Raw genomic sequence first — 9372 nt, forward strand, 5'->3', positions numbered from 1 at the left:
TTTTTTTTTTTTTTATTATCGTATCAAACGCGTAAATTAAAACCATGACAGAGCTGCGGAAAAAATGGAAATTTTTCGAACTCCCACCGTTCTTCTGGGAAGAATAGAATTTTCTTCCGAATTATGCTTTGCAACAATTAATTTGTCTTATTAACAAAACGGCAATTATAACACACTCTCGAGAGATAATCTGAAACGTTACGACGAGCCCGGGAATTTCTTAATTAAACGAATCATTGTAAACTTATGCGCGCGCGCTCGTTAAACGATCCACGAGAGTTGAGGGCGTATGTCTATGAAATACGTTCTCGCGAGTAACCCAACGGCGCGGGCGCCCAAGTAATCGGAAAATACGCGCGTCCCGGGGCTTTATTAACTTTCTATTAAATTAGGAAATTAGAAACTTTCGGCCACGGGGCGCAGCAGCGCGCTCGCTAACGACGTTAGAGAGAAACAGACGGAGAGAGAGAGAGAGAGAGTGTGTGTGTGTGTGTGTACGGAGGTGTATTGTGCATACACGCGGTTACACACACATATACAAACATGATTTTAACGTGTTATCGATACATAATTCTAGAAACCAACATCTTTCCCCGTGTCGTAGAAAGTAGTCTGGCACGAGAAAACCCAAAGAGAAAAGAAACGAATCGGCAGCGCGCGCGAGGAAAGGCAATGAGAGTCGCGCACGTTAAATCGACGATACCATCACCGGGCATTATCCGCCATTTCCAGCGTGCCTATTACGCGGAGATGATTATATTCCAGGCGTGTGTGGCGCGCGCGCGCGCGAATCGGTCGATCGGGGAGAATAAGTGGACGGTGTGCGCGACCGTTCGCGTTATGCGCAATGCATCGCGCGCTCCACTCGTGGAAAAGTTGGTCGTCGCGCGCACGCAATCTCGTAGATTGTGCAAAGTTGTCTGCTCGTATCGGGAAATCGAGGACTGCATTCGAAAGGAAGACCCGAAATCTTAGCGGGATAACGACGAAAAGGCCACGCATGCATCTTGAAAGATTCTGGATGCTACGTGAAAAGCTCTCCGAGAAGGAGCTCTCTTCTTCTCTTTCTCTTTCTTTTTTTCTCTCTCTCTCTCTCTCTCTCTCTCTCGGTCTCGGCGTCTTTGCTATTCATAGGCAGAGAAAGGAGCCGCGTCGCGTCTCGACCGTAACCGCGCGAGAGTCGTGCGACGACAAGTTTCAGCGAGAGAACCGACGACCGATGATGCATTGACGGATGTTACGACGAGAGAAGTGCGGTTAAGCCAGCTTTACGTCGCGAGATCGAGTGTCGCGATATTCACGGAAAATTGCATCTGCTACCGATGCCGTTTTATAAATAACATACCGCTCGTGCGGCGGAGAGACGAATTGGAAATATATCGTAAATTGTAACGTATATTGCCTAGGCCTATCTTATTAAGGCGTATCTTATTCAAAAAATTATTACTAAGTTTATCATCAAATTATTGTGTAATACACGTCGTTTTTTCGTTTGAAGCAAAATTGTGTTCAATTATCGAGAGAAATCGAGAAAATTAATCTACTTAAGCAAAAAGACAAAGAAAAATAATTCCGACTATAGTGAGTGTTGCATTATATTCGTTTACTTTTAATCTCGCGAATAAAGATCAAAATTAAGATATCAGCGGGCGAACAACCGGGCGGCGCGCGGCGATATTGCTGACAAATCTCTCGAGCGGTACGGCAAGAGAACTCTCTCGCCAGAGATCGAGCCGTTCTTATCTTTCTCAGACTGCCGCACAGTCGAGAGAGGCCTTCCATTTTCAGCTCTAAGTGGAGGGAACATTGTCTCTCGAGTAGACACACGTGCGAAAGCAGTGTGCGCGCCTCGGAGAAACGTTCGTAAGAGAACCAGTTCGGGCCGTAACGTATGTATGTACGTGGCGAAGTGGCCGTGGTCTCGCTTTTTAGTGGTCGTTACTATTGGAGACACTTTTCCGTAAAAGAGTTTACTGCTACTCGTCTCTAAAACGCCTCAGCCTCGGATGTATCGGTCTGAGAAAGATCTTCTTTTTCCTCCCTTTACGATCCGCCGACGGTAAATACGTACCGTAAGTAGCATAAGTGTGTCAACCTCCGCCGTTCGCGACATCTTCGCGAGATGAGAAAGAAAGAGCTAAAGGCGGTTTGTTCTGTTAGTCGCGAAACGAACAAACTTGTCTCTCCTCAGAGACCTCAAATGAGTCACCTTTCCGCCGGCATTCGTGTAGAAGGACAGAACAGAAGGATTGCCAGAAATAAGGTCAACCACACAATAAACGCGACTGAGCGATAAACAAAGAACGCTCGCAATGCGAGAGCGATGTGTGTAAAAGTCCAACGGGAGGCGGATTTAATTTACTGCGCGCGAAAATAAAAGATACCGCGCGCGAGCGCGCGTGCGCGATAAAACAACGAAATGAAATAAACTCTCGAAGTAAAACTTGCAAAAGAGAGAGATATAATAAACACCAGCACACGCTGCCGCGGCTTGACACGAAATTGGAAATAATTCCTCGAAACTGAAGGAAGCCTCTTGCTTCTCTCATCGCGCATATCACGCGCTCTCTCCTCTCTCTCTCTCTATTATATATTATATTTTTATAAAATATCTTCTCTTTCACACACACACACACACACACACACATTTGAGTATAAAAACTAGTTAAAAACTCTGTTTTGCAACATTATCTAGAATAAAAAACTGTTTTTTTGTTTTTTTTTATATTCCCGGGTTTGAAAATAAAAATGTTTTCACATGTACAAACGGACGTGAGAGATTAGCAAATTAATTAAATCTATCAGCCGCGTGATTAAAAGCGTCGAAAATAGAGTAAGAATAAAAAGAATAAATTCATCATCCGCTTTCGTAAATTTTCGCTGTAAGCGCCATCGCCCTTTCGTGTTAACCGAACTTACACCCGAGCCGTCGCCTGAGGATAACATCGAGCTCGCGTGTCACTGTTTATTTGGGTTAGAAGTTCTATTTTCGCTATACGGGGTCTACCGCCGACACGAAACGAGAACACACAATGGCCGGGCTCTTTTTCGCCCGTCCGTTAAATGAATCGCTTAAGACAGGAAGGTGAGAGAGAAACGTCTGAGAATGGAACGTTTGGTTCACAGAAAAAGAATGAATGTCAATCACGTTCGATAACATCGGTACGCGCAACGTGTGTGTGTGTGTGTGTGTGCGTAGATTGACTCGAACGGTTTCCACACGACCAGATGTGGAACTACAGTTAGTCGCAGGATGATAAACAATTTTTAAACCCGCGCGAGTCAGGTCATTTCAATTATCTTTATTTTATCTGAACATACAAGGTATCCGTCCCAATTATCAAACATGTATCCACTGACCGGATATTTAAAAAAAAAATTATTTATTAAAGAAATAAATTTATTTAAAACATAATTATATAACAAAATATTTACGTGCATATAACTATATAGCCGCAGACTAATATTTATCTTGATGAAAAAAATATCTTTGAAAATATTTGAAAAGATGAGAATTCACATGTTTAATATTTACATATTTAATAATTATTTCTTTGATAAATATGCGTTTGACCATTGATCCGGTTACTTTGGGACGATTAAAACATTCCGCCGTAATATATTGATCAAAATAATATCTTTTACGCGCGTGCTGTGTGTTTGCTTCGTTCATTGGCCTCGTCTCCGCGCGTTCCGTGACAATTCATTCACACATAACTTACGTAATAATTCGCACAACGATAAGTAACACGCTGTGTGAAATCTATTACATATATATATGCAAGAGAGATAGAGTTACTGAATAATTTTTCGGACAGGTGTATCAATCGCAAAAGAGGTGCGTCCGCGACAGATTAATCGAATATCGACCGCTAATGGGGCGCTGCGTGATAGAATTCTGTGGATCCTCTCGCTAAAAGCTGCACTTAAACTAAATACATTTCCCAGTTCGGTTTTTTGCGAGTCCTCTCTCTCTCTCTCTCTCTCTCTCTTTCTCTCTCCGATCGAGCCTGGGAGAAGTCGACGACCTATGTGCGGGGGCAGCGCTTCCGGTCACGTTGACAAACGTCGCCGGCATCTAAATATTTCTCTATATACGCGGGACCGAGAACAACGAGAAAGAACCGGGAGATGGACGCGGGGGGAGAAACGCGCACGGATGTAATGGAAGAAAAAGAAGCGAGGATATATCCGCGGGATGTGAGAGCGAAGAAGGGAACAACACAGAGAAGAGAACCGACATTCTGGTCTACATGCGACGACCGGCCGGGGAAAATAAGCCGGACGGAATCCCTTGCGGCGATATCGTGTTCGAGCGGGATATATTCAAGAGCGCGGGCGAAAGGAATCACGGGAAGACGCAAGCGGGCTTGAAATCTGCATGAGCTTTCGAGCCGATAACACTCGTATATCCGGGAGAGTAAGAGGGATCGGAAAAACAATTGGAGACGAGAGATACTTTACATGGCACTACCGCGTGATGCCGTTCACGGTATTGCCGTCAATATCACATGTGTTTGCGCGCGTTTAGAAGAGATAGCACGCGGTAAAACAATGCAGCACTTACAATGCGAACGCAATAAAAGACGACATAAAAATTATAGAAAATATTTTGGAGAATGATATTTGATTAGACATATTAATTAATTATTGCAAACAAAATATAGAAAAAAACAAACGATATTACAACAACAGTACGCCGCTTAAAAATACATCTCGAGAGATTTTCCACAAAAGCGCAATCTGATACGCAATGAAATATCCAAATCAAATAACGGAAATCCTCTTTGCGCGCGCGCGCCGTTTTAACTTCATTAAATTATTCATATCTAAATTGAAAGACGGGGCTTGTGGAAGCGCATTCTCGTGAGTGTAGCAACTCTTCCGTATTATCGCACTTAAATTTCGCTCTCAAAAATTAAAACAAAATTGTAAAATTCATAAATTTCACGTGGTTTATAATGTTATTACTCTTTGTTTTGTTTTAACACGTTTCCGTCATAAGTTAAAATGCGGGGAAAACGGCGTGTTTTACAAATACGGAATTAACGTTTTCACGGTTTAAAATTCCGTTAAAGCGAAAATTTGAAATTCCGTGCCACGCCGCTTAGCGATAGAAATTTGCATGAACGTTACCACCGTTATACGTCCTTAAGATGCATCACTTCATATATTATGCAAAACTCAGTGCGGGATCTGCTTGCGCACGTCGGCGCACGGCGAAAGGAAACATATTCGACGGCGAAGAAAATTTTCCGAGCTCGACGGCGCACGAAATTGCGTTCGCCCGGAAACGACCACGCGATCTGATATAATCAGATAAAAAAAAAAAAAAAAAAAAGTACGAATACGCCGTGTCACGGTCATTTTTATTATTAGGACACGCGCTTCGCAAACATACTCGATCATCCGAGGAAATTGTCGAAAAATAATGTCTCCAGAGAAACAAAACTAATCATGACAAAAACAAAGACACAACAGATATGTATAAATTCGTGTGAATTTATTCCCGATACAAATAAGTTAAATTTAGGAACTTAAATTTAAAAAGGTTCACGTAAATAATTGTTATAAATGGCGAAGAGTGACAGAAGTAATTTTTCTCGAGATAAAATGCAAAAGGATATCGAAAAGTTTGCCGCTAACGAGAGAGAGCAACAACAAAATGCCGCAATAATTATTATACATTTAGCAGATGCGCGCGTGTATAAAAAAATAATAAAATCTAGGAAAAATAATAAAGCAAATGAATAACAAATCTCGTGAGAAGCAAACAATATTTTACTCACACATGAGCCGCGGACATGCGGCGACGTACTTAATGGAACCGATAAGCAAGCGTGATAACACACGGATCGCGTAACGCGCCGCGCGCGTATAAGGGCGCGCCCCGCGTGCGACGTTAGTATTGTTTCAGGACTGCGGATCCGGTTCAGAAGCGGTTTTACGGTAATCCCGGGGAAATGTGGACATTAAGCTCCTCCCCTTTGTCCCCCGTTCCCTTACCCCCGTTCCCGACAATGGAGAACCGTTGTCTCATAGCGCGGAGCAATAAAGAGTTAACACGGTAACCACTAATGGAATAATGGACGTTCCGGGCGTGCAGACATCGGCTGGACTTTCGCCAAATGAGCACGTTCTTCCGGGAGAGAATATCACCCTCCCGCTTCGTTTCTTTTCTTTATCTCTCGCGGTTTGCGCGTTCGCCACCTCTCTTTTTCTCACACTCGACGCGCTTCGAAGAGCGCGTAATGACCATTCGACGAATAATCGTCACGAATTACCGTCATTAAACTAATATCCTTTAATAAAGAAAAGAAAAATATCCCGTTCCGGAACTAAATGTCGCGACGGATGTTGTTCCGCGAGAGTGAACAAAGCGTGTGTGATTTCAAGATTATGACTCGGGTAAAAAGCAAACATGTGCGCGTGACTATGATTGATTCGATTTTAAACTGACAAACCGGCGCTATAAAACCACCGCTAAATCCCGCAATGTTACACGAGATTTGATCTGGTTTCAACGTTTATCGAATCGATTATATTTACACTATTATTCAATCACGCGCCGTTTCTTTTTTCCGAACAATATATATATACACGCGCAAGAGAGAACGGACGAATTAAGGATCAAAACTGATTAACAGAATCGATGAAGCTGGCCAATTTACAATTGTGTGTAACGCAGTATGTACAATCTAAAACAATTCGTCACAGAATTTTATTGCGACCCAATAATTTTTCACCGAGCTAATCGAACTTTGATAATTGTCGCTTCGTTGAAAAAACAAAAAAAAACAAAACAAAATAAAAACAAACAAATTGGCGCGAAGCGCTGATAATTTCGCGACAAATGACCGCTTACCACGAGCTCCGATTTCGACAAGGGTCAAACCGTGCATACGAAATCTCTCATAAGTCACAGTATTCGAGAGTGCGTGAGGAAGGCACGTGTTTTCGTCGGGTCAGAGGTCACGAGGACATCGTGAGGCCGCGCCGCAAGAAATCATTACGTGACTCCGGGCTCTTACAAACCCGTCGACGCGCTACCCGTAATTCTCTCCGCGCTAATGCGACCACGAACAAAAAGTACTAACGATTTTTCAGTCAACCCGGGACACGGTCGTAGTCGCGCGATTACGCGACTTGAATTCCCGCGAATTTATTATTGCTCGTAAATTATTGGGCTTTCGTTTCTTCTCCCTCCCCCCTCTCCTCCGCGCTTAGAGAACGTCGCGTTCCATTCATTTCTCAAATATCATAAAACTTAATTAGTTTCAATCTACTTTATTGCGGTTTTTCTTTCTCTCTTTCTCTCTCGCGCGCGCATGATTTTTAACTCGATACAAATCGCGACGCAATTTCATCAAAAATATTTTCGACGAAATTCTAAACAGCATTTTTCTATTAACTCAATTCACTCTTCGCGAGTTGCGCGTATATTTGATTGCGCGTTTTCAGCTTTATCCGTGGAAAATGTCGGTCGGACATTGAAATCGGTCGACGAGAGCTATCTCTTTGCGCTAAATGCACGTGAATTTGGCGGCTTGATACAAGAGAAACTCGAGTCTACCGAGCGCGACGCTCTGCGGCGCGGCTAATCAAATTTTCACCTGTGGGACGATTCACGCTCGATTTCACAGAAGCTCCGAAGCTCCTCGAGGCCGATACTAATTAATTTTCATCGAATTAACGCCGGTGTTCGACGACTCGCGCGCGCGCGCGCATATACGACACAAACGCCAAAGGAAAGCCCTTGCTTTGCGGAATATCGCGCGCGCGAGAAACGCACATCGTATTTATTGGTCCCCGCTGCAATTAATGGCGCGCACAACGCGGCGGCGACGCGACGGTATATTGGTCCGCGAATCTACGTGAAATGTTTATGAATGAGAATCGATCTCGCGATTCGCGTCGTAAATCACGCGTGAGAGGTTCGCACGCGCGAGTTTGCGTCGCGCGCGATATCGTCGCGTCATGTGAGATACACGCGCGTTTCGCGCCACGAAGGGCCACGAAATCGAAGTTTCGACATACAACACGCGTGCGATTGCACATTAATGCGCGCGACGCGTCGGTGGAACGATCTCGGTGGAAAAAGTCTCCGAAAGTCGATCCCCTCGCGAGAAATGTCACTGAATATCCACGGTGACGCGAAACGTTGGTACAGTGAAAAAAAAAAAAAAAAAAAAGAAGAAGAAGAAGAAGAAGAAAAGAAGCAAGGGAAACGGCTTGATATCACGGGAAATTGTCACTTTTCCGGAAAGAGAAATTTCTGAGGATTCTGACGCGTCGCGCCATCCAGCCGCGAGAATATCTGGCGTTTCGATCGACGTCGTCTCGCGAGGCGACGTGCTTGCCGAATATCCGAGAATCGAAATAGGAAAGAGACGAGAGAGGAAAGAGCGCGCGCCCGCGCGCGAAAGACTTCCGTTGGCTCGCAAGTGAGTATTATTTGCGAAACGAAGCGCTGTCTCTCTTTATTCTCGGCTTCCTTCCGCCATTGCGAAACTTTCGCGTCAGTCACGGAGATCGTTTCCCGAACGCTTTCGCAGAATCGAATAAGACTCCGCTTCGCGACGATAATGCGTCGCGCCCGTTCGCACCGAGAAATCGATATCAAATCGACGGGCGGGCCCGTTTTGATTACTCGCGCGAGAGCGCACGTGATTCGAAGACGAAATATATCGCGGAGTCGCGAACTCCACGCGACGTCCACGTTTTGTTGCGGCAAAATTGATCTCGTTCGCGGCGTATCTCCGAGGATTCTCCGATGGATACATGTGGGTGTGTGCGCACATATATTATATATTTTGTACATACGTATACTATAACTATCGTTGCACAGCTTCGAGTGGGGCTGACGTGGAAATATGGCATTTACACAGCTGCCATCCGCGCGGGACAAAGCGCCTTTTAATTAACGCGCATAGATCAGATTCAAACGGAGAGACAGGTGTGCGCGCGCGTTTGCGTCGAATGTGTCGCCGACAATACAACAGGTATATTTTCATATCGCACACGTGTCCGTGCGGGCGAAAATAGAGTGGCTTTTCCACTCGCGACAGCGCGAAATTCATTAGTTTCACGCGCGAAAGTCGTCGAAATTAAAGTCGCGCGGATTGTTAATCCGCGGATTTGAATTCGTTAGCGAAATCTGTTCGAAAATAATCGCATTTCCGCGCATAATCGAAGAGAAGAGACACCTTTGTGTCATCAAAGCGCATTCACAAACACACACACCGCGCTCTCTTACTCTCTCTCTCGCGGGAGAGCTCGGTGAGAAAAAAAAAAAAAAAAAAAAAAAAAAAAAAAAAAAAAAAAAAAAAAATAGATTCAGATGCAGCCATTATTATTCAAACGCACTTTGGG

The 9372-nt window shown here is 44.3% G+C and overlaps 1 protein-coding gene across 8 annotated transcripts in view; it reads right to left on the minus strand.

The window, feature by feature from the left end:
- LOC109853667 (putative polypeptide N-acetylgalactosaminyltransferase 9) overlaps window positions 1-9372 on the minus strand; it is a 212713-nt gene that overhangs the window by 73673 nt on the left and 129668 nt on the right. The gene's annotated exons all lie outside the window — the stretch shown is intronic.

Source organism: Pseudomyrmex gracilis, unplaced genomic scaffold (genome assembly GCF_002006095.1).
Source record: "Pseudomyrmex gracilis isolate BER0280 unplaced genomic scaffold, ASM200609v1 scaffold_52, whole genome shotgun sequence".
Taxonomy (NCBI): Eukaryota; Metazoa; Arthropoda; class Insecta; order Hymenoptera; family Formicidae; genus Pseudomyrmex; species Pseudomyrmex gracilis.